Source organism: Mustela erminea, chromosome 5 (assembly GCF_009829155.1).
Source record: "Mustela erminea isolate mMusErm1 chromosome 5, mMusErm1.Pri, whole genome shotgun sequence".
In the NCBI taxonomy this organism is placed as follows: Eukaryota; Metazoa; Chordata; class Mammalia; order Carnivora; family Mustelidae; genus Mustela; species Mustela erminea.
The window spans coordinates 103910442-103936817 of record NC_045618.1 but is presented as its reverse complement, the minus strand read 5'-3'; the positions used below and the strand labels follow the sequence as shown (position 1 = coordinate 103936817).

The window sequence follows — 26376 nt, the reverse complement described above, 5'->3', positions numbered from 1 at the left end:
TCTGGGGAGAAGGGCACTGGCAGAGTGCAAAGGCAAAAACAGGAAGATTTAAAAAAAAAAAAAAACTTGCTGAGTTTGGTTACAAATGTGAAAGTGAGCTTAATTAGTTTGTACATGAGAAACATTACAGAACCTGAATAAAGGCTCTCCACAAAGTAGTCGTCATTATTACTACTCATCAGTGTAAATGTGTGGTTTACTTTCAGTTCTTCTGCATTGAAGCTAGTGAGACATGAAGATAAAGTTCCAAGACAACGTTAAATTACTAGCGCCTCTTATTAGAAAGCTGCATATTTCTTTTCAGGGTTATGTACTGCCATTTTTCTTATTCATTACTGGTGTAACATCAAGCTGTGAACTTCTGCAAGGCTGGAAATAATTCATGCAACCAATCTTCTTTAACAAACTAATCATCTCTCCCCTTCAGGAGGTACAAGATATGGAACACTGGTAATGATTATGAAAAATAACAGTATTTATAGGAATCCACTGAGCTCCACACTATCTCCAGTATAGCTAAGGAAACTTGAGCTGTGTTTAATGATCTCTCCACTAATACTCTCATTGGGACAGGCAGGCCCTGTCACATCATTTTAGGACAGAAGTTCTCAAACATTTTGTCCTCTGAACTCCTTTACATTCTGATCAAAGTTATTAAGTACCCCCAAAGGGCTATTGCTTAGATGTGCTGTGAGTAATGACATTTGCTATATTAGAAACTAAAGGGAAAAGTTTTAAATATGTATTTGCTAATCTTATTATGAGAAAATCTATTATAACATTTTTATAAAGCACAACTGTATTTTCCAAAACAAAAACATTTGTGAGAAGAGTGGTATTGTTTCACAATTTTTCTTAATCTCTTTAATGCCTGGTTTCAGAGTAGTTAGCTGGATTCTCGTATCTGCTCCTGCATTCAGTCTGTTCCAATATTACATGTCATGCAGCATCTGGAAAGCCCCAGTGCACACCCGTGAGAGAACGAGAGTGAGAACGGAGGTAACAACTTGGTATTACTATTTAGACAGTTTTGTCCGCACAGACCCCTGAGCAGCATCTCAGGGGCCACCGTATTTTGAGAACAGCTCAACATATTTTGAGAACTGCTGATTTTGATTACGCTGACGTCCATAAAAGTAAAATTAAATTAAATTTACTTTCTACTGAAAAAAAAAAAAAAACCACACACACACAAGAATTAGATGAGTAAAATTTCCATCCTATATATGTAAGCTAAACAGAAGTAGAAACCCATGTCTGTTTTAAGGGGCTTGAATTTTATCTTGCCTAGGGTGCTTAGGTATATTGCATTACTCTTCACCAAGTCTGCTACTCCTCTTACCTGTGACTCCTCAGTTGGTCTCCCAACACAGACGCTCCCCATGGGAAGATGATTCTCTTCCCACCCCACTTGGTTCATGTCTGGCCATCGGACTCACGCTGGCCAGTGCGATGTGAGTGGAGGCCACATGCACTGCTCCCGTGCAGAAGCTTTATGGACTACCGCGTGATTCCTCCATCCCTCATCTCCTCTCCCACGACACTTACTATGTCCCAGCAAAGGGCTTCTTCTGCAACCTACATCCAGAAATGAAGACTTGCAGCAGAGTGGCAGTCAGTCCATGAAGTACATGTAACAAAACAGTAGTCCTCAGAGATTGCTGGAATTATTTATTACTGCAGCACAACTTAGCCTATGGTGACTGATAAAGGTGAGATAAGATAATTACAGAAAAACTTACACATTAAAGAAAGTATCTTAAAAAACTATTCCTACATATTAAAGAATAAAAAGCAAGGGTGATCTATGTCAGCATACTCAATTTTTTTAAACAAGTATTTTATTAAATGTAATAAGCATTATGGAGTCAAACCTTACAGGAAACATCAAATATTCTGGGGTAAGCTATGATCTCGGCATGAAAGGAGCTGATGGGAAGCACGGCTTTGACATTAGACCTAAGTTAGAAACCTAGTTCTGCCACTCACAACTATATGACCTCAGGTAAGTTTTTTGTGAGTCTTACTGTTCTCATCTGTAAGACGAAAATTTGGTACCTACTAACAATGGTTTTGAAAACTAAATAATATGATTATATAAAGCATATAGCAGATAGCCTAGCATGCTGTGTGTTTTCAATAAAGACTACTTTTCTTCGTCCTTTGTCTCACGATCTCCCACCCCTGACTCCCAGATGAGGATCTAGTGATCCTAAACCTAGCTCTATCTACTGGGTTTCTCATTTACTTTTATAGAGTTTAGTCCTTCCAAAATTAAAAAATTGGGAATGACTGGGTGGCTCAGTCAGTTAAGTGCCTGCCTTCCACTTAAGTCATGATCCCAGGGTCCTGGGATCAAGTCCCGCAACAGGCTCCTGCTCAAAGGGGAACCTGCTTCTCCCTCTCCCTCTGCCTGCCGCTCCCCCTGCTTGTGTGGGAACTTGCTTGCTCTCTCTGACAAACAAAAAAATCTTTTAACAAAATTAAAAATTGTACATGTACAACATACTTACACACACATAGTCATTCAGTCTGTCACTCAAATAATATTTATTAAATACTATACCCATTTTACAAACGAGATGCCTCAAGCAGTAAGAGGTTTCATAACTTCCCCAAGGTCATACATTAAAACATATATATTTACCTCATATTTTAAGGGCTGATAATATTCAACAGTATTGATAAATTATAATTGACTTAATCATTCCCTTTTTGATGGACATTTTCGAACTGTGTTATGTGTTTGCCATCACAAAAAAGAAACCTCCTTATCCATTTGTAACTTATTTATAGAGTAAACTCTAAGAATTGGATTGCTAGGTCAAAGAGGAGAGAAATTTAAATTCTGATAGAAGCTGGAAAACTGCTCTTTGAAAACATCTTTACCAGTTTATCCTCCTGTGTTTAGGGTAGGAATGGGCCCTTTCCTCAGACCTTCATCTACACTACCGCCTTAACCTGCAGCAGCTTGTGCCCCTGGAGCAATGTTTGCCGAACCATATTCCCAAGAATACCCTCACTGGGCACTGTTTAGGAAAACTCCTGCCTGGAGAGCATGCCCCTTTCTTGTCTCTGGTAGGTTAATGCTTTCTTTCACTGCTTTCACACATAATGCATTTGGGGAGTCTGGCTGGAAGTGAGCTTTGTTCTGCTCTGAACTACTCAAGAATAATTCATCTCTCTGAAAGGTAACTTGTATATTGATCCAGAAACATTGCACGAGTGTAGCTTTTTCATTGATTCTTTGATAATGGGTCATTTCATTTCTATCTCCTTGTGACTTCTCTGTCTAACTCGGATAAAAAAAACCAGGTGACCCTGAGCACATAATTCTTCTCCGTGGAAAGCATTTTGCCTGCCAATTCACATTAGCTCAAAAAGCGACCCTGCAATCCTTCAAGTCATTTAGAACAATACATTCCAGTGATGCCTCTCCCAACCTGCCTTATTCTTGTTTAATATTTGGGCAAGAAACTAAAGGAGTCTGAAGCAAATTGCTTCTCATATTTTCTTGGAAGGAAGCAGAAGCAGACCTGAAACATCTTCCAATGGAGTGAGCCCACATGGACGAGAGCACTTGTAATCACTTCCATTGAGTGATCTTAGCCAATTTACAACCACATTCATTGAATTTATAATGATCAGCTGGGACTCACAGAGGCCTAATACCCAGGGCTCCACCGGGGGTTGCTGGCCAATAAATATTTATTGATGATAATTTGGTGACAGGGAGTGATGGGCTCAACCAGAAATTCAATCTCCCTGCAAAAGCGTCCCAGCCAAGATTCCTCCTCAAGCCACACAGATGCAGTACCCAGAGAAATGGGGGCAAAAAGAACTATGATTGTTTTGTTTCGTGAAAAGTAAAGGTAAACTCCTTAAGCATCACCTTTTTAACCAAATTGTCAACAAAGGGAAGAAAATTTGGAATTCAACATTTTGCTCTCATGGATTCTGAATTTTCCTTCCTATTTCAAAAAAGTATTTGAGTGATATGAGGCAGCAGGCATACAGCAGGCTGCACAGAGACTAAAAGGAGGCCCAGGACAAGGAATGAAAGAAATAGAAAGCAGGAAAAAAAAATGGCAGAAAAAAAAATTATGTTAAGATACCCTTTCAACCTATGACCTATTTCATTGGCACTGAAAAATATTTAATCATCATTTCTCTCAAAGATGAATCAGCCTACTCTCTCCACTTGACAAACAGGAAAATTAGAGAGATAATTTAGCTATCAGTGTTCATCATCTTATTGGAGGATGTATTAGTATAGTCAAGATATGACAGGTTATGCTGCAGTAACGAAGAACCCCAAAATCTTAATGACTCAAAACCATGAAGGTTTATTTCATGCTCAAACCACATGTCCATCTGAGGCTGCCAGGACATTCTGCTCATCAGAGTAACTCAAGGACACAGGTGGACAGAAAAGCCAATCGCCCTTTCAGAAGGAGAATCTTGCATCAACAATTTACATTCTGGCCTTTAAGTAAAGAGCACTGATGAGTACCACAGAGGGCAATGGTTAAGGCAGGTCTAGCTTTGACTCCCTGTTTCTCATTAACCAAGTGACCTTGAATACATCACTTAAACTCTTGGAGGCTCAGATTCCTTATCTGAAAAATGGGAATAATACAATTTCTCATGAAGTTGCTGTAAAGAGTAAATAAGATAATAACCATAAAGAATGAGCACACACTTGGGGCTCAGAAAATGATATGCTTTTGTTTGTTTTTTACTATATTAAAAGACTTCCAGCGAGCTCACTGAGTTCACACAGATGGGTGCTTTTGCTCATTTGCACATTGTATGCAAAATTCTTTTTAAAATCTGAATTAAACCACAACATCTATACATATCTCAAGGCTTTCATTGTTACTTATCATGATTCCTAACAGTTCAGTTTTGTACATGGGGAAAGGTGACCAGAAGGAGATGGCAGAACTGAGCCAAGCTGTTCTACAGTTAAGAAAGTGTTAATATCCAACTTCGTGTCTCCTGACTTCCAAAACAATCTTATTATCTCACGGCTATTCCCTGCTTTTTGTGCGTGGGGGGTCAGAGGAGACAATATGCTGCACTCCAGGATAGCATCTTTGGCAGCAAACTTTTAGACAAGGATGAAGTAAAATCAAAAGATTATTTTCATTATTCATACACCATGACTATGCTTCACAACCATATTTCACATAATAACTAAAAAAAAGTAAAGAAATAAAAAAATGATTACAATTATAACTGTAATAATGGCTAACATTTACTAAGAATTTACCCTGTGCCAGGTCCTATTCTGAGAACTTCTAGAGGATTTTCTCATTTACTCTTCCCACTAACACTATGAGGTAGGTAATAATGTTACCCCATTTTGCACCATGAGGTTTTAGGGAAGTATCTTTAAGATATCCTAAATAGTAAGTGGGAGATCAGGAGTCAAGCCCAGACAATCTTTTTCTGAAGCCTATGTTCTTAGCTTCTTCACTACAGAGTCATTATTTCTGAAATCCTGCTTACCAAAAAAGGGAATGGGGGCTGATGCAATTCCTCTACAAGTTCAAAGGATGTGCTAAGAACTGCAGGATCATTCAGACATACTGTTTTACCCTGTTTACACTCCATATTTATACTCAGCATCTCCCCAGCATGAGACAATTAACAAACAGATAAGTTCCTGAACATGTAAAGAAAGAGCAGAAGAAAAGGGGCAGATTGGAGCATAGAGAAGGTGATCAACTGATAATTACTAAATGACTGAATGGCAATTCATCATCACCAACTGAAGAAAACTCAAATTAATGCTCTTCTTGTGCTAGTCAACAATATCCCCATCATAAATGAAATATGAAATTCATCATCTCGAATCTGTCAGCCCCTTAACACAAAATACATGTGCCGGATTCTGAATATTGAACCTCATTGCACCACTGCCTTTTTACAAGCCAAGGAAGAGGGTTTATGCAACAAAGCGTTTTAGGGAAGTGTCATAAAATAGAGGCAGAGGACACGGGGAACTCATGCTTATCTCCAGGGAGAAGGGGGAGACCCCATGAATGGAACAGGCAAGCTCCATTAGTCTGAAAGTTACTACTTCTGTGCTATGGGACCAAAAAAATTGGAGACAGAATTTAGTACCTACTATTTTAATGGTCAACTAAAGAAAATTTTATAATTCCCTATCTATGAAATTTTAAGGGACCAAGTTGTCTATACTAACCCCAAGATGTCATGTTCTGTCAAACAAAACAAATCTCTCTCCAGATGAAGACAACATTAAATGTAATTGTTTTTTAAAATGCATAACAGATTAATAATCACTTAGTCATGAGCTAATAGAACTTACTAGGTTCCCCTTCCTGATTTCTCAGAAATATCTGGAAATTAATGGGATATGATTTATCAGACTAACCCTATAATCTATTTTCAAGCCTTTGTTCCCTTTTTTTTCCAGGTGACAAAGTGGGCTGCAACTAAGAATTTCTGTGATCACAGTGTATGAGCACTATTGCTAAGTGGAAACTGCAATGGGTAACACCAGTTTGCCAGGGTAGATTAGTGTCACATATAAGGCCTCCTCAGTCAACAAGCCTCATATCACACACTTCTACTTGCTGTCCCCACCTCCTCAACTGTGCCTGTTAAAAAAGGCTCAGCCCCAGCAGTTGGTGAATGGTCCATTGTATGCTCTAGTAACCGGGATCAGAAATATATGAGCAATGAAAATTTATGGGCAAGGCAGAATCAATCCAAATTCATATACCCTAAAACAATTATGTAACAGTCTCCAAAGTTATCAATTTGTTATCAATAACTTTCAAGTCAAATGAAACAGACCAGTGTCACTGAACCAACAGAGAGCCAAGATAACCCAAAAGGAAGCCCTCTGACTTTCTGTCTAGGTGCCTTAATTCAGAAATGATGGAAGGCACTCTTCTGCTTAAATGCTGAGCAGAGAAATAGCTCTCAAAACAACATGTGGTCTTTCTCACACCTTTGGGGTTTTCTGGGCTAGGTCATGGTGGCCATGTTGGAAATGGGAACTCGGCACCAACAACATACATGTAACTACGTGCCCATTTTAGGACTTAAGTTGTTACTTTCCTCAAGGCAGAAACTAATTCTCTAATGGCCTTGGATAGGAGCTATAGCACCTGTATCACCAAGATCTAAAATTGCTTTTGTCAAACTGATGATACGTATCACGATCTTGCCAATAAATACCAAATACATCAGCTCACACTTCCTGCTAGAATAGTAGTTTTTCACTATTCCACAAAGTGCCAGGCTTTCACAGAATGGCTCACAGACTGTTGCCAAGACAGGAGGGGGAAGAGAAGGTCAAGAGGGTGAAGCATCTATCCCACCTCCACAACCAAGGCCTATGTTTTATATGTTTCATATGGTGGGGCTACAGTTTTCCACTTGAAAAACGGTCTGCTTCTTTAAAAAGTACAGAAACCGCTGTTCGAGGAGATGCCCAGATTATCAGAAAAAAATCAGTATCCAGTGTGCCCCATCACAGAGAAGCAGCTACGGAGGTTTCCACTTGCACCTGTGTCCCAGGAGGTACAATCCCCGTGGTAACAGTGTTTCCTCCATGCCTCTACCACCCCCCTCCTCCCTAACATCTGGCCCCCTTCCCTCAGAAGGTCTTGGAGAACCTTCCCTCCCTCCTCAACGCCCCAATTCTGACCTGAGCCCAGAACGAGGGGAAGCGGGTGCCCGCGCCGGAGTCCAGCCGAAACTGACCGCACCAGCGCCCTAGGCAGCTCTGCCCCCATTACTCGGATCAGCAAGGAGGAGGTGCGGGCCCTTTATAGGGCAAAGGTGACCGAGAGTCAGCCACTTCTCAGAAGCCCCGGAGCCAGGCCATCCTCCCCTGGCTTTTCTGCTCTTCCACCCACAGAGCAATGCCCCTGCTGGTGGAGGACAACGGCGCTGCCCTCAAGACCCCAGTCCAGTACCTGCTCCTTGGCGCAGAGGCCCAGGACGTGGAAGATCTGTGCAGCGGTCGCCCTGGACGAGCCCCCGGCACAAGGCCGACTTCAGCAACCCAGCGGCAACCCCAGAGCCAGCAACTGATCCACGTGTCGAGGCGGCCTCAGGTGCCTGAGATCCTGCAGCCAATGGGTGAGCTGCTCGGGCGCATGCGCATTCACTGCCAGGCTCACCAAGCTTGCAGACTCAGGAACGGACCTGCTGGACAAGTGCTGGGCTTTCCCGGAGCGTCTCCTTCGCGAGTGACGTGCCTTGCACTGGCTGGCCCGAGACCTGCGGTGGGTGCTCATCCTGGAGAACTCGCCCGCCTGCCACATCCTCCCTCCGGACAGCTCCCGACCTGACGGGTGGCCTGCTGGTTTGACAACGTGAGCGACCCAGAGCTCCACGAAGTCACACCCTACCTGAGCAGCCCAGCCGCGCGGATGACCGTACCCAGTGCTCATGAGCCTCAGCAGGGCAGCCGAGACCTGCCCTCACACTGGGGCCCACGCCCCTCACACGCGGACTTATCCTTAAGAAAGCCCAGTGACCACCGCCTCCTCAGCATCACGGGGAAGTGGGCTGGCCCCACCAGCCTGGCCAGGCTGCTCAGAAGGCAACAGGCTTCACTGAGGGCGATGAGCCCCTGGCTCCTCTTGTCAGTGCCTTAGAACCTCCTTCTTCTTGGGCAACTGGTGGGGCTGAGTGCCACGCCCCAGTTCTCTGTATCTTTGCTTCTATGTGTTTCTGCTGCCAGACTGAGCACCGTGGCCCTTTCCGGTTCCGTTTGGGTGAGGGAGCAGGTTTCCCCCTGCCCCATTCCTTGGGCCCACAGTCTGGGAACAGTTGACTCCAGTGCCTTCCATAGAGCTCTCTTCCCTGCCCAGTTTTCCCAGGGCCGCAAACCCCTCAGCCCTTGCCTTGAAGGGTCTCCATGTTGTGGCATTCTAGGGTGGTAGGGGAGGAACCAGTCTCCCACCTCCTCCCTTGGGACTGATACAACTGCCACCAATCTCTACCTAGGAGGGCAGGGAGGGGAGAAGATCTGTTACCACTTGTGAAGGAAGCAGGGGTCTGGATTCAGGCCCTCAGAGTCCAACTTCTCTAGGCTTATCAGCAGCTGAAGGCTGCTCCTCCACATCACTCAAGCCCTGACCCCTCATATTTACCTTGACCACCCCAAGGCCTTGGGTCTTGGCTCCCCCAGTTCCTGGTGCAGGGGCATAAGTAGGACCCCTTTGTGGTGCCATATAAATATGCATATGTGTACATAGATTTCTAGGGGAAAAGAAAAGGAAAGTGTTGGAGTAGAGACACTCTTTCAACTCTTTCCTAGGACCATGAATTAGAGAGAGGGAGGGAAAGGATTTTTACAGTTTTTGAACTACTATTTTCTGAATGAAACAGGCTAGGCCAAGAGGCCCCCAGGCCCCATCCTTTGTCCCTCACACCCACTTTGTTACAATTATTCATTAATTCAGTACACATTTATTGAGCATCTTCTGTATGCCCAGCATTGTGCTAGGCCCAGCAGCTGAGCAGGGTGGGGGGTGTGTCTCGACACTTACTTGGTGCCTCCCCCACCCACCCCATACTTAACCATTGCCTTTTGGGGACCTGTGGGAAGTGGGACCCTTTTTGTGTAGTTTGGGAGACTCCAGGAAGCCTGACCAAGCTGACCCCTCTCCCATGCCAACCCGCCCCCTGTAGCCCCCTGTCTTGCCCCCTGCTGGCTGGGGGCAGCTGCCAGGACATCTTACAGCTTTGACTTCTTTATCTGAAACCCCTCCCCCGAAATGAGGAGTTTGGAAGTCAAGGCCTTGGACTGTCCCCAGGGTCTAACAGTTAAGGGGACCCAGTGCCAAGGGTGATGGTAAGTAGCGATATCATTGCTACTCCCTGCCCCCCCCCCAAGAACTGGGAGTGGGAGGGAGGACAAGTTTGACCTAAATCAGGTGACCTTTCCCTTTTAGTGTCTTCTCTGTCATTGAACCCCTCAGTGTTAAGACAACTAAAGAGAATGCCAGAATCTTCCCCCACCCCACCCTCCAAAGAGAAGCAGCTATGTGTGTAGCAGTGCTCTGGGTTTTCAGAATAAGGTATTTTCCTTTCTCATTGGTGAATGTTAGTTACCCCTCAGTACTCTGGAAGGAACCAGCAACCCTGAGTGCCTCAACAGCCTAATGGGGCCCCTATTTGATTAACAAAAAAAGAAAAGAAGGAAGGGAGGAAGGAAGGAAAGAAGGAAAGAAAAGACATGAGGAGGAAGAATAGGAGATATGAACAAAACAAGTAGTAAAATAGAATGATGCCACCGTGGAAATGCTATCTTGTCACCTAGTTTCACAGAAATTTACCCATCTTTATAGAAATGGTTCAACCCAGCTATTAAAATCTTCGCACAGGGGCACCTGGGTGGCTCAGTGGGTCAAAGCCTCTGCTTTCGGCTCTGGTCATGATCCCAGGGTCTTGGGATTGAGCCCCGCATGGGGCTCTCTGCTCAGCGGGGAGCCTGCTTCCTCTTCTCTCTCTGCCTGCCTCTCTGCCTACTTGTGATCTCTGTCAAATAAATGAAAAAAAAAACAAAAACAAAAACAAAATCTTCGTACAGACGGAAGGAAGCTGAGAGACCAAAGAACTTGAGTAGAGGCTGTGTCTGTGTTCAAGAGGCTGTGTCTGTGATGGCCTATCAGCTGACAGTCCTGCTGAGTCTACAGAGCAAGGGAAACTAGACCCCAGGCTGAATCATCCCTAGTCAATTCTGGATGCATCTCCAGACAAAACAGCAGTCAGACACTCTGGCACCAAAGATATGACCAAGAAAATGCAGGGAAATGATCTGTGTACAGGTCTATGATCCCAAAACAGCCTATGGCAAAAAGTCTTTGACTCCACATGCATCAGACCGCTTTCATCCTGGTTGTCCCCGCAACAGACACACCCACTGGCAAGCTCCTTTCAGAGCAGGCCAAGATAACTCCTGCTTCTGAGGCCAGAGCCCCAAGACTCCCAAACGGAACTTCTTTAAAAGCTCAGAGAGGATCACTTTAAATGACTTCTCCTCTAAGCACCAAGTCTAGGAGAAACTCCAGTCTCATTGTGAGGGGCACAGACCTCAGTGTACCTCTGTGCATCTGGGCCGAGGATTTTGAGGTGGAAAAAGACAAATCTCTGCATTATGCACTGCTGGGTGGCTTTCCCAGCCCCTCAAAGACCTTCCTCCATCTTATCTGCAATCTGACCCAACCTAAGGAACTCTGAAGTCATGAACTAATTCTTTCTCTTCTCCAATAAGGCAGCTTCTTTCATACTAACACTACTAAGGTGACCCCTCATCATTAGCTTGGCTTGGAGGCTTAGCAGCTTTGCTCTGTGGTCGCTTTGATCTGGTATTTTCATTATGATATCTACAGAAGAATTTGGGGACATTTTATAAGCCCTAAAGACCTAAATTGGATTTTTAGAGATTCATCAGCTCATGAAATCTTAGGTTATGTCATTGTTGTGTGACAGCCAATAAAAAGGGATCTGAACTATGTGTCTCTAGTGACCACATGGTTTCTCACAGTGAGATTCCTCTACAGCCAGGGCCATCAGACAACCCAGCGACTGGCTAAAGGAGGTGGCATTGTCAGAAGACACCAGGACTTCTGTCAGCATTTTCTTTGTCCCTGTAGGGGAAAAAGTTCCAGTTCTTATTTCTTTGTTTGCCAACAAGATGCTCAGTTGTCTAGAATTCATCTGTGAAGAGTCCCACAGGAATCTGGCAGTCACACCAGAGCAAAGGAATTCATTCCAAGTGATTAGAATGGAAAGTTATAATAGTAACTTGCTAATATCATTTATTCACAGCAGAGATTTGCAGTCTTTGCGGGCTGAGCCATCATTTTGTTTATTAGGAAGGAACGATATCAAGCTCCATCAGAGGAATTTAGATCATTTAAGTACAAGAGATTTAAAGGCTGTACGCCTACCTACCAGTGCATAGACAAAAGAGAGAAGATGCAGCCTTATCAAGGCAGGTCCAGGCAAACAGCAAGGAAACAAAAGATGGTGGGAGAGGTCTTTGTCCTCTGATTCTGTATTCCCCATCCCAAACTTGCCATAGAGACACTGGAGACTAGTCTCCCTGACCAGAGCCCACATCTCCCACATAGCTGCCGGGTTCTGCTTCTGGTCCATGGACAGAGTCTCTTAGAATGAATGGCATAGGACAGTGGCCTAGATGATAAATTCAGAGGGTACTTCAATTTGACCTCCAAAGCCTATGTTTGACTACTCTTAGCCTAGATTCTTTAGGCAAGGATTAAAGGCTAATACTTTAGTTGGGAAGTTCAATGCCAGGGCAATAAAGTGAAGGGAAAGGAAGGTGAGTTAGAGAAGGATGGGAAGTGAATGCGAGCTCATGTCTTACTGTGCTGTCCACTGCTTCCTGACAAGTCTTAAAGAGAGATACCAGTGGGTATACCTACTTGGCCACACATGCTGTCTCCATTCAGGCTGTAAAGAGAAAAAAAAAGAAAAAAACTGTACCACAGGCTGTCCATCAAAGGGAGGAATGGAGAGGGAATTTACTCATCTAGTCTCACTGGCTAAAATGTAGCCTATTTAATTCCCCTGCCTTTCTGAGTTGCACTGAATGGCCCTTACTCCTGAGAAAGCTGGGACCTCCCCGCCACCCGCCCCCACCCCCATGGCATGGTGCTCATTTACATCCAGAAGTACTGGAAGGAGACAGACTCTGGGCATCAGAACCGCACCAGATCCTTGCCGGGGTCCATGCCCACCATCACAGCTGAGACAGAGGAAGCAGCTGTGTTGACGAGGCAGGAGAAACCAAGAGAAAAAGGGAGCCCTGAGATGCATCAGATAAAATGACCTGATAATGTAGTTAAAGGAAATCACTCTTTGCTCCTGATTTTCAACATAGCTGTCGTTGATTCTGAACCCATCTCGGCAACTGGCAAAATCTGGAGGTTGTGGGAGAGCCTACAGAAAGGAATCTGAGATACGTGCCTCTGGTGACCACAAGGTTTCTCACAGTGAGACTCTTCAGCAGCCTAAAGTAAGGCAAGGAGCTCCTACCCCTCTGCCTGTCGAAGTGACCTTCAGGAATGGAAGACTTCCAAAGCTTTTTTGCACCTGCTCTCTCAGACAGGCTTTCCACTTTCCAGCCGCAAACATAACGTTGGCCAAATTAAATCCGTTTTGGCCCATTGGGCTATTGTAGGACTCCTCTCTAGTTCTTGGTCTGATGATGCGTATCAAGAAGTCAGAAAGAAGTATGCGTGCCCTCTTCCCTATATTGAGGCAGGCAGCATAGCAATAGAGCCACTCAGGCACCCCAGTAACATCTTTAAAAAAAAAATTAGAACCTCTTCATAGACCTGCAGTAAGGATGAAATGAGACATTCTCTGGCAAGTGTCTAAACAGCACCTAAGGGGCAGCTGGGTGGCTCAGTGGGTTAAAGCCTCTGCCTTCGGCTCAGGTCATGATCTCAGGGTCCTGGGATCGAGCCCCACATCGGGCTCTCTGCTCAGCGGGGAGCCTGCTTCCCCCTCTCTCTCTGCCTGCCTCTCTGCCTACTTGTGATCCCTCTCTCTCTCTCTCTCTGTAAAAATAAATAAATAAATAAATAAATAACTAGAGAGCGCCTAAAAGTCAAGAAATACTATTCATAAATAAAAATCTCTTGTGTGTTATTATGCTTCATGGTTTTGGTCCTAACTGCCAAAAAATTGGGAAGTCAATGTGACTGCGTTTGACCTCCTCATTTACACACTTCTTTATTCCTCCTGACTTCCAACTTTATTGTGTTTGCATTGCCGTGTGACTGTCCTTTACAATGAGCTGCATCTTTTACCTCCTTTCCCATGTGCTGTTCTCTTTACCCCGCTTCATCCCATCCCCGCTGCTCCAGGTAAAGAAACCGGCAGCCGGTCTGTGTCCTGCAGCCAGTGCCCTTTCTGGGGTCGGTGGCTGACAGCAAAATGGTCGCTCCCTCATTAAAAGGTGAGGGCAGGGAGGTAGGGTCCAGCTGTCAGCAGCAGAGTGCTGGGGGGTAGCAGAGTGCTGAGGAAGTGGAGCTGGAGGAAGTCCTTAAAAACAGACAGACCCCCCCTCAGACAGCTGCAACCCTCACAAGCCAGCTCCCCCCCCAGCCCCGTGACCATCCTTGAGCCATTTAGTGCTGGCCAACACTCTTGTGAGGAGGTAGGAGGCACCCTATTTTCTCCTGCCCAAACAGTGCATTCTGTTGCCTACAACAGTGAGTCTCTTGGGTAATGGACAGGATAGTTCATTCCTCCAGATGTAAAACCCCAGACTTCAGAACACAAACAGAATTGCAGTTTCCACTAGGTTACTAAAGCTGCAGATTTCCACATAACTTCCCTGGGTCCCCAAAAGTCTCACTCACCTTTGTGATTCCTTCGCAACTACCAAAAGGCCCAACAGCTCAGAGCTAGTGGCTTTTCTGAGCCGCAGCCTCCCAACACCGCCATTCGAGCTGCTGAGAGAGCAACACAAGGTGGGGGGGAGAGGAGGCTGGGAGCCGGCAGCCTGGGAGCAGGCTATGCCCCCACTGCCTCCCTACGCCTCACCCCTGTGCTCCACGCTGCCCCTTCTCCCCACCCCCAGGTGCTGCAAGCTTCCCCTCTCCCACAGTGCTCCATGCTCCCTTCAACTCCTCTGCCCAAGGCTCACATCCGACCACCCCCAGCAGCCAGGGAAGTTATTTGCACTGCTGAAAGAAAGACTGCAGCAAATGCTCCTGCTGTGCGGGATGGAAGAGAACCTCCTGCTTCTTCAGGACTGCAGATGGTCTTCAGCTGTGAGCACCTTTGGGTCCCTGTGCCCCCAGGATCTTTACAGTCCTATCCATCAACTCAGGCCACGGGGCACAGACTGAGAATAGGGAGGGAGCTCTGGAAATGTGGAAGAAGTCCACCGCAAACCACTCAGAGCCCTTCTGTGTCAGGAATCCCAGATGGACTAGGAGAACTGGGCTAAAATAAAGGGTCTGGCCTCACAGTCCTGGGAAACCTTTTAATCCAGAACAAAACAGGCAAAGAAAATCCAGATGCAGTCCACTGTTGGTAACACCAGAACAATGCCTGCTTATCTGTTCAGGCCCCAGCCAAACCCAACAAAATAAATGTAGTCATTCAATTTTCATGGCCTTGACTAAGACTGTCAGAGTATAACATTAATTTTATAGAAAACATTTTCTGTATCTGAGCCCCCATTTTGCTGAAGGCAGCAAACTTCATCTTGTCAAAGTTAAATCAATGTCAGTGCCTACCCTGTCTTCATCAGTCTGGACCTCTTTCAGCCCCTTCTTGCCCTTTGAGGGGCATAGGACCTTTGGATATTCACACTGAACTAAGAGGGATGCCAGGACCCCACCAGGCTGCCTCAGGGCCCCCTGGCAATTCCCCCATCACCTGTGACTTCTCCACCTCTGGTCTTGAAGGACGGGGAACACAGGTCACGCTCTGGTGCCACCTAGACTTATCTGGGATTTCTATCAACATCTCTCTTCTGCTGCTGGGCTCTAATGGTTTGATCCTTCCCCTGAAATACTCCTAATATCAAATTCAATTTATCTACTAACTCAAAAAACAAAACCAAGGACATTTCTCCAAAGCCAATAAAAAGTTTGCAGTTGTCAAGAAAGACTGTCCTTGCTTACTCATTTTTTCCCAATCCTATTGTTTATGCAGTCAACCTTATCCTCCAACAAGTTTTTTTGACTTTTGGAACTCAAATAATAATAATGGTAATAATAACAACAATAATGGTGATTTTTAAATAGCAACAGCATTTATCCTCTAGGCAAGGAACTACAGGTTTCACTGAGCACCGTAGAGCCCAAGGAACTATGTGATCGCTAGGACCCATTTTTAGAGCCTCCCTTGTTCCAGGTGTCTGCCTTGGGTACTGAGCCTGAAAGAGCAAAGAAAGGAAATGCTGGTTTTTTAAAATAAGCAGTTTTTTTGGAACCCAAAGGAGGTAAAAATGTCTTACCCCAAATCAGTGCTGTAGAAGCACTTGTTCAACAGAAACAGGAATAGCCTCTGCCGTCAAAAGCTGTGACTCTCCTGCAATTGTCTTGAAGGGAAACACGAGCTAATAACACAAGTTGCCCTTCAAGCTGCCATTACTTGATGATTTTCCCTCTTCTTTGTGAGATTCCTTGTCACCAAAAAATAAAGCAGAGAAAATTGAGACAGAAGATAGGAAAAGGAGCAAGTAAAGATCACAGGAATATTTACCAGCCTATAAAATTTGGAGACTTTAAAAAAAAAAATAGGTGGGGCGCCTGGGTGGCTCAGTGGGTTGGGCAGCTGCCTTCGGCTCGGGTCATGATCTCAGGGTCCTGGGATCAAGTCCTGCATCGGGCTCTCTGCTCAGCAGGGAGCCTGCTTCCTCCTCTCTCTCTCTGCCTACTTGTAATCTCTCTCTGTCAAATTAATAAATAAAAATCTTTAAAAAAAAATAGGTGTTATCTTTCTGAGACACAAATGCATAAATAATGATTTTTTTAAAAGATTTATTTATTTATTTGAGAGAGGGAGAGAGAGCACAAGTGGGGAGAGGAATAGAGGGAGGGAGAGAGAATCTCAAGCAGACTCTGGGCTAAACATGGAGCCTGACATGGGTAGGGGTGGCTCTCTCACAACCCTGAGATCATGACTTGCACTGAATCCAAGAGTTGGATGCCCAACCAACTAAGCCACCCAAATGCCCCCATGATGAAGGTTATTTTATTTCACTTTATTTCTGATTTAATTTTAACTTTTCTACTATTATACAATTTCTAATATTGATATATCATTATAAGCCATATTCAAATTTCCTCAATTATCCTAATGCTGTCCTTTAAAGTCTGATTTTTCTCTAGTATTCAAGATCTAATCAAGGGTCACATATTGCATTTTATTTTTATTTTTTAAGATTTGATTTGTTTGTTAGAGAGAGAGAGCACAAGCAAGGGAGTGACAGGCAGAGGGAGAAGCAGACTCCCATCTGTGTAAGGAACCCAACAGGGGACTCCATTCCAGGACTCTGGGATCATGATGACCTAAGTTGAAGGCAGACACTTAACTGAGCCATCTAGGTGTCCCCTGCATTTTTTTTTTTTTTAAGATTTATTTACTTTTAGAGAAAGGGAAAGAGCATCCACGTGTGAGGTAAGGAACAGAGGGAGAAAGAGAAAGATTCTCAGGCAGACCCCAGGCTAAATGTGGAGTCTGACATGGGGCTCCATCTCAAGACCCTGAGATCATGACCAGAGCCAAAAAGCAGGAGTCAGGTGCTTAAATGTCTGCACCACACAGACGCCTCCATACATTGCATTTGGTTAAAATGTCTTGTTAATTTCCTTTACTCTGGTATAGTTCCCTCATTTGGTTACTTGACTCTTTCTTCTTGAGCGGATTCAAGCTCAACATTTTTGGCAAGAATCCCATGGGGATGATACTGTATCTTCATGTGTCACACCAGAGGCCAGGAGGTTGATTTGTCCACTATTGGTGATGTTGTTTGATTACTTCGTTTAGGTGGTGTCTGCCAAATATCTCCATCATAAAAGTACCTTTTTCCTTATGTAATTAGTAAGTGACATAGGGATGATCCTTTGAGACTGTGAGAATTTCCTTTACCCAGTGGCTTTGGAATCCATTAGTAACTCTTACCTAAGTTAATTATTATGATGGTGGTTGAAAAATGATGGCTTTGTAACTCTGCCATTCCTCTGGATTTATTAACTGGCATTCTTCTACAAAGAAAGGCTTTTCTTTCACCCCTCTCTCTTTTATTTAGTACAAATAAAGACTGGTAGAGTCTTTTGTTAATGTAATATATTACTATCCACTACTGTCATTATTAATTTTGATACTCAAGTCATCCCAAATTTGGTTAGGGGAACCCCTTTAAATAAATTATGTGTCCTTTTGACATTTCCCCTTCAGTATTTCTTTGAACCCTTAAGAATTAGTATTTAAAATGAAAGAAAAATGGGGTGCTGGGTGGCTCTGTGGGTTAAGCGTCTACCTTCAGCTCAGGTCATGATCCCAGGATCCTGGGATCGAGTCCCACATCAGGGTTCCCTGCTCAGTGGAGATCCTGTTTCTCTGTCTCCCTCTGCCTCTGCCTGCCACTCTCCCTGCTTGTGCTCTCTCTCTGTCAAATAAATAAATAAAATCTTAAAAAATAATAATAAAAATAATTTTAAAAAATAAAATGCAAGAAAAAGATTAAGGGAAATGTGGAAAGAGGAAAAAGAACCATGAAGGACTAGACAAGAGGAGACTTATGGTTTCAACTAAAACAGAGATCTTATCTTCAACTAGAGCTTCCCACCGTCCACTACGGGGTCCAGACATGCTCTATGGCCATAGGAACTGGTCTAACAATAGTCTATGTGCTTGGGTCATAGTCTTGTGGGAAGAACTCAAGATTTGTCCTCCAATAGGTTCCAAAATTCTGTTATGGCCGGCATATAACCTGTTTTCAGAGGGGTGGAAAAAGGTAGGAATCATCCTAAGGGCACGGGAAGTTCAGCACAACTGATTGGTCCTTGGTTGTTAAAGGACATCGAAGTTCGCAAGATAAGAGAGTGGGAACTATTAGATGAACCCACCTCCAGCCAGCCCTGAATGTGAGAGAGAGGCAACTCTCCATGAAAGATTTAACAATCCTGCTTTGGGCCCCTTCTAACAGGTGGTAACACAAAGGTAAGAGAGCCACTCTTCCCTTGAGCAGCAGAGCCCCATGCAGCTGTGGTTCCAGGGAAGCCGAGGAAAAATCGACGGTGGCTGAGGGATCATCCAGTCAAACAGGATTGACACCACAGGCGGGCTTCTTCAGGAGTACCAAGGATCGACCCCCAGAAACACTTCAGAGTAGGAGAGAAAGGGGACTGTTTGGATAACTGTGCAGAGACAAGAGCCAGATTAATATGGGTTACACAATAAATAGTGCTTTACCTGGATGGCAAACGGAAATGATAACTATCCCTGAATCAAAGGCTCAGTGGGATTCCACTATGTCTCAAGGTCAACCAGCGAGTGAGGGGTATTCACCGGGCTTGAACTCTTAGCCCAATACTTTTTTCCACCTAGCAGAGGGGGTGTTGAAGAACTCTAGAAGAAGGGAAAGGGAACACATCTAAGAGAAAAATGCAGATGACAATGACATAGAAGTAGCCATCAAATGATCTACATACAATAGTCAAAGAGGCCAGCTCAGGAGAACACTATTATTGGGATGGGAAGGATCAAGAATGTACCTTACTATGGTGAAATGAAGTGGAGAGAAAGAAGGAGAAGTTGAACCTCAACAAAAACAAAAAAGATCACAAAGGAGACAGAAGGTAAGAAGTCAGAGAACAAAGAAAAAGAGTCAATTCCTCTCCCTTTAATATCATCCATTCATTTTGGGGGGCAACGCCCACTATTCAAAAGCATTCAGAGAGTCTAGGATGCCTTTGTGGAGACACCTCAACAAAAACACAACATCAAACCTTTATGAGAATGCCTGCCAGTCCCTAATACAAACCTTTGCTTTTCTATTTTAAACCCCTGAGCATCATTTACAGGAAAAATACACTTTCCTTCCAAGACTACATACAGCTTATATGCATTGTCTGTTGCCTCCCCCTAGTGATTGCATATGTGATGTGCACTAAGAATCCATTGACAGAGTTGGAAAATTAAGTGACCAATGATCACAATAATCGGGCTTTCTACTTGGCTGGCATTGCACGGTCCTCCAAATGCTCTCATACATGTAGTCTCCATATCCTGACCACAGCCCTGTGAAATAGGCACCAAATGGCCTCATGCTGACATTGCTTCAGAGCCTGTTCCCCAAAACTGGGAAAGGAGAACATGCTAAGAGTTTAGAGTCAAACCCTCCTGTGAAGCCTGGTGCTGCCACGCATCTCTTTGTGATTTCCAGCCGGTGCCTTCTGTGCTGTGCCTGCATTGCTGGTTGCACGGAATGGGGCTGAGACGGCAGGTGTCGGAGAGCTGCGGGAAGGGCTCAGTGAGTCCGATCTGTACTGGCCTGTGCATTATGCCTGGGGTGAGTGAAGGCCCGTGCAAATTTTATGGTTGTCGCTGCTGCCGCTATTGGTAATGGCATCTTGGGGGAGGGGTTTCTACTTCCTTAGAAATCCATTCATGGTTTCTGGACCTCCTCAGAGGCATTTCTTCCTTGAAACTGAAAAGCGTGCAGCTAGAAAGTACTAAAATATACTTTCTTTTGTTTAAGTATCCTCATCTTCCAGTTACTTCTCCCTTTGGGACCTGGCTGGTGACCTGTTACACACTTTACTTTTAAAGAAGAATGCTGGCATTTCACAAGAGTCCTTTTCTGCCGTTCCTCACCTTTGGTCACGAGCCTAGAGCGACACGCAAACCCATAGGACACTCTTTCCCGCTGCTCCCTCAGCTCCTGCGAATTTCTCTGTCCACGCCCTAGGCACCCAGGTTCCTGAGCGCAACCAGAAGAGTGTGTTCAGGCCAGACTTTGTTCAGCAAAGATGCTCTTACTCAAAGACTTTCTACCCTGGTGGATAAAGAGAAGTCAGTGATCATGAGAGGCAGAAAAATACACAGGGAGCTCGTTAAGACTAAATCAGGGGCGCCTGCGTGGAGCAGTCAGTTAAGCAACTGACTCTTGCTTTTGGCTCAGGTCCTGATCTCAGGATTGTAAGATCAAGCCCTAGGTTGGGCTCCATGCTCACCATGGAGTATGCTTGTCCCTCTTCCCCTGCTCTCTCTCATTCAAACAAACAAACAAACATACATACATACATCAGACTTGTTTTTGGCCAAGCTCATGAAGTACATGTGCACACATAGAAGCCCACAGAGGTTCAGAGCAGTTATAGGCTCATGAGATCTATTTGGGGATGGTGAGGATTAACTCCTATAGTTGGCTACCAAAAATGGGTCCAGCACCTGGAATGAGCAGATGTCAGGATGCAGAGCAGTTTGTTTCCGAGCACTTTTGACACCCTAGGAGTCACCCAGGCATAAGGTTAACAAGGGTTAACTTCTGTCTCCACTCCCTGACAAGGTCAAGACTTGCCAGGTCTCTTTTCAGTCTCAGGAGATGACAAGTTGGGGAGAAAGAAAGAGGGAAAGCAGGGACTACAGAAATGGTTTTATCCCGATGCCGCCTTCCTCCACAGTGAAAAGGAAACAGTCAGTCTTGGCCAGACCTGTTTTGAATCCTGGTTCTACCCCTCCCTGGTTCTACCTTTCCCTGGTTAGTGTATCCTGAGAAAGTTCTTCAATCTCTCTGGTCCTCAGTTTTCTCATTCTTAAAATGGGCATAATAATAACATCTCCTTCTTGCAAGGAAATCAAGAGGAGTAGAGGAACGTGTAAAATCCTAGATCCTCTTAGGCAGGCAGTAAGTGGAACTTTTGTCATTGTTCCCTTGTAACCTAATCAAAGGCCCCTGGTCCCGTCAGCGAGAGCGTGATCGCAGCCCTGCCATTTTGCCCTACATGATCACACAGGGTCCTCCACTGCCTCGAGGCTAATGGCCCTTACACGGTGCCTCTTGTGTTATTCTTGTGCTTAGGCTTCATTAATTGTTTCAGAGATCTGTTAGGCACAACCCTCCCGAGATTCCTACTGTGCCCCAGAATAGCTTACAATTCTTCACATTAAAAATGAGCATCCTGCACTCTTCATTTCTTACCCCAAGCCCTCTGGGACATGTTTAAAACAATAATCAAAGCAGCATAACCGGTTGACACAAGTCTTGAATAAAAGCAGGCTGCACCTAATCCCATTCCTCTTGAGCTCATTAAGTGACTTACAGTCCCACTTTAAATAAAGCCTTTCACTCCAGCGGCTGAGCCTGAGAAGCTGCTGAACATCTTAAAGTCACTGCTCGTTACTTAGGTCCTCCTCCTTGCTCCTCCTGAACGCCCCCTTCCTGCTCACCCTCAGCCTCCTCTCCTTCAACACCTTTCCCGCTTTCTTGCTCTGCGCCCCCAGTATCCACAGATGATGACAGTGACATCTGATAACATGTATGGCACACTTACAATGTGCCAGGCATTGTTAAAAGCAGTTTACACGTGCTATGTCTTTGCCTTCTACAACAAACCCATGTGTGCATTTTTCACACGAGATGACTAAAGCACCCACATGTCTGAGTAACCCAGGACCACAGAACCGGTGGACACCCAAACCCACCAGGCACTGAAGAGCTCTCAGCAATCTTCAAGGCCTTCCTATGCCCATCTGTCTTCCACAACCCCTGACCAGGTCCTGTCCTGTCTGCCTCCTCGGTTAGCCCTGACTTTAGTCTCTCTCATCTGCATTGTCCTGTTTTAGCTCAGGGTCTCACTGCCTCTTGCCTGGATTCTTACCGCTGCCACCTCTCCACTGGCCTCACTGCCACTAGTGTGTCTCCTTCCCCACATCATTCTCCACGCGGCCGCATCATTCATTCGGTTCTTCAGTCATTTAACAAAATAGTACAAAGCAGCTATCACAGGCCAGGCACTGTAATAGCTTTGGGTTCATCCAAATGGTAAGATAGTCCCTGATCCCAAGGCGCTCTTGGTATTGGAGAAGTCAGACTTGGGGATAACGGAAAGAAAGACTGTATGACAAGTAGTGCAGAAGCTCAGAGGACTACTAGGTTCTGCCCAGCATTGTGTAACAATTAAGACTGATTTCTGCTGTAAATCACTATAGTGGTTTAAACAGAGTTGGTGTTTTGTTGTTGTTGTTTCAAAAAACGTACTCAGGAGTCTGGAGGTGAGAAGTTACAGGGGTAGGTCAGAGTTTCAAAGATTTGGGGGTTTCTTTTCCGGTATTTCTTTGGTTTGTCCTATATGCCATAAGATGACTGCTCTATCTCCAACCATTGTGCCTGTGTTCAAGGCAGGTTAAAGAGAAAAGGCAAAAGGGCTAGATGAGCTCATGTATTCCTTTTCTTTTTTCCTTTTGAATCAAGTGAGATTTTGCTTTCTAAGAAGTCCCTTCTGTAGTCTTCAACTTAGGGTTCACAGCCCAGATCTGAGCTATATCACCACCCTTCGCTGCAAGGGAAGCTGGAAAAGTGAGTATGTGGCTTTTCAGCCTCTAATGGGAGGCGGCAAAGGAGAAGGATATTGGGTGTGGCTGTTTAAGTGGACAGGCCACATATGATCAGAAAAGTTTCAGGGCAAAGACTATGCTTGCTATGGTCTGAATGTGACCTCCCAAAATTTGTATGTTGAAATCTTACCCCAGATGATGGGATTAGGTGGTGGGACCTGTAGGGAGGAACTAGGTCATAAGGAAGGAGCCATCATGAATGGGATTGGTGCTCTCGTGAAAGAGGCCCAAGAGAGTTCCCTTGCTCCTGAATTGTACCACGTGAAGGCACAGTGAGAAATCTGTGACCTGGAAGCCAGCCCTTACTCCACCATGCTGGCACCCTGATCTCAAACTTCCAACCTCTAGAACTGGAAGAAATGAAGTTCTGTTTTCAAGCCACCCAGTGCAAGGCATTTTGTTATAGAAGCCTGAAAGGACAAAGATATATCTAAACTGAGTCTTGATTCCTAATTCACACATTCCATAAATGAGTGCCATGATGGATATGCTGGTTCTCATTCAGAAATGCTTTAAGAGTGAAACTTTGGGGACAGAACTGTCTTGTCATCATTATCATGTACCCGCTCAACAACAGGACAGATTTAGATGAAGATGGAAACACACCTAACATTATCTGTCACCATTTCCTGTATCTCTGCCACTCCCCACCCTACTACATTCCCTTCTTTGCCTGTATCTCCCACTTCAGGCCTTAGTTTAGATGTTGTGTTCTCCTGAGCCATCCCTGACTTGGCTCAGTGGACCTCCCACACAACTTTCCATGATTTGTAACCCCACGTGGCCCCTTGAGCTCTGTGAAGACTCTGCTGTGTTCCAGACCCAGATCTCCTAAAGACTTAAAAACTTGAATGAATAAAAGTCATACATCTGCCATAAACATATTGTAGCATACCTGTATTTATAGGAAGTGCCTTTATTCTTAGCCAGCAAGCAAACAAACAAGCAAAAAACACCTGAGAAGTAAAGCCAAGAAGGAATGGGCTTAACTTTGATATGATCCAATACCAAGAAGCTATTTCCTGTGGAGATCTGTAGAAAATCCTAACACAGGAATCGAAATTAGAAGACAAACCAATAGGCTGAGAGATGGTGCTCAAAGGATCTAAACCAGTTTCCTGGCAGCAAGGACCCGATTCCCCTGCCTCAAACACACCTCATTGCACGTGCCAGCCCCTTGCAAGTATTTGCTATAGGAGGCTGATGTAGTTTGTCATGGGAGGGAGGAAAATTAACATCAGCCACATCGCATCTCATTTCCCCACAACCAGGGGTAATTGGCTGTGCTGTATGTGGGACAATGCTTCACAGCTAGAACATGCTGTGACAACAAGTAAGCCCCGGTGGCTGAACAGATTATTTCTTGCCCACTCAGTATGTGTCCGCACAGATCTCCTCCAAACACGGATCTGGAATCTGACAGAGCTCTCTGGTGTGACTCCATCAACCTGATCCTGCATTCCTAGCCATGGAGATCTTGCACTTGTACTTGCCTTGAGGGCAAGAGAGCTCTATTGCTTCCTTCTTCCTCAATGCATTGGCAGCTGATGGTACCTTTAGCTTTTGTCTGCTGACGTCTTTTCCTCCTTCCGATGGTCCTTCTGGAAAGAATCCAAGACAATCCCACTGGCTTTCTCCCTCCTGTGCCTCCTGTCTGGCCCACCACAGACATCCACATATCTTTCATTCTGAAAAGTTTGTGTAATGCAAGCCATTCAGTTTAGCCACTTCTCCCCTAACCTGCCAACGAAGCAACCACCTTCGGATTTTCCCGAAGTCATTCCCCAGTCCATTCTTTTCCAAATGCAGAGGATGCATTACAAGCTCTAGAGACGGTCCCATTGAAAGCCCTCCCTCTTGACTGGAGATGAAGGATTCCCACCATCCACCTATTTCTCCCCTTTGGTGGAGGTGGGACTCAGCAGAAGAACAGCAATCTCTGAAAAACCCTCTTACCTCATTGCTAACTCTGAACCCCTTTATGACATCAGAGTGGACATAGGAATTAAAAGCAGCAGCACCATTTCCCCCATCTTCCACTTCCAGTCCTGCAGATTTCAGAATCTCACCACTTGACACATTTGCTTCCACTTTTATTCAGATATGGAGCTCTTTGCCCGGCATGTGTGAAGGACAGGGGTAATGGAACTTAGTTTATCATCAAAGAACTGGAGATAAGATGGACCATTGAGAAAGGGATAAAATCAATAGGCAGTGTAACTTTTTTTTCAAATGTTGTCAAGGGGCAAAGGCCTCCGTAAGGGCAAACGACAGGAACAGTGGCATTTAGAGGCCAAGAGATCTAGAATGATGCAGGACTGTATCAGAGGATAGGACACTGGAGAATAATTACAAGGTTCAAGGTGTGGTCAAAGGTGTGAAAGGGATGAAGGTCTTTGGAGTCTTTCGAATAACGGCCCTCTCCCCAGCCACATCCTAATCCCCAGAACCTGTGACTATGTTATGTTATATGACAAGGGCCACCTGCGACTGTGATTAAGGATTTTGAGATGGGAAGATGATCCCGGATTATCCAGGTGGGCCTTCAATATACTCACAAGGGTCCCTGTAAGAGGAAGGCAAGAAAACCAAAGGAGGATTACATGTGACAACAGAAGTTATGTGTTTGGAATGATAAAAGCAAGGGCTGCTCACCAGCCAAGGAATGCAGGGGCCCCCAGAAGACAGAATAGGGAACAGATTCTCCTTGAGAGCCTCCAGAAGGAACAAATCCTGCTGACACCTTTCGTCTACTGAAATTGACCTGGTGCTTCTAGCCTCCTGTAAGACAGTTAAGTTTGTATTGTTTGAAGCTGCTAAGTTTATGGTAATTTATTATACAGCCATTATCAACTCTATAGGAGTCAAGGTCTAAATCTTTATTCCAACTGATTGGAGAGAAAAATCCCAACATTAGTCAATATGAAGAAATACATTCATGCACATTCAGGTTTGGAGTAGTGGAGATAGAGAAATTCATCAAAGAGGAAGGAAACTTAAGATGAACTTGTTTTCAAGAAAATACTCCTGGGGCGCCTGGGTGGCTCAGTGGGTTAAAGCCTCTGCCTTTGGCTCAGGTCATGATTTCAGGGTCCTGGGAGCCTGCTTCCTCCTCTCTGCCTCTCTGTCTAGTTGTGATCTCTGTCTAGTTGTGACCCCTCTGTCAAATAAATAAAATATTAAAAAATATATATATATTCCTCGTGTGGCATAACCTGGAAATATCAAAAAACACCAAGAAAACCACCAATTGGCACTTTA

At 44.8% G+C, this 26376-nt stretch overlaps 1 long non-coding RNA gene across 1 annotated transcript; it reads right to left on the bottom strand.

Annotated features, from left to right (window-relative positions):
- Positions 1–11856: 11856 nt before the first annotated feature.
- LOC116591425 lies at positions 11857–26168 on the bottom strand. The gene is made up of 3 exons (XR_004286000.1): positions 24670–26168; positions 16007–16174; positions 11857–12477 (listed from the first exon to the last, which is right to left on the bottom strand). It is a non-coding gene; the product is annotated as an uncharacterized LOC116591425 (long non-coding RNA).
- Positions 26169–26376: the final 208 nt, after the last annotated feature.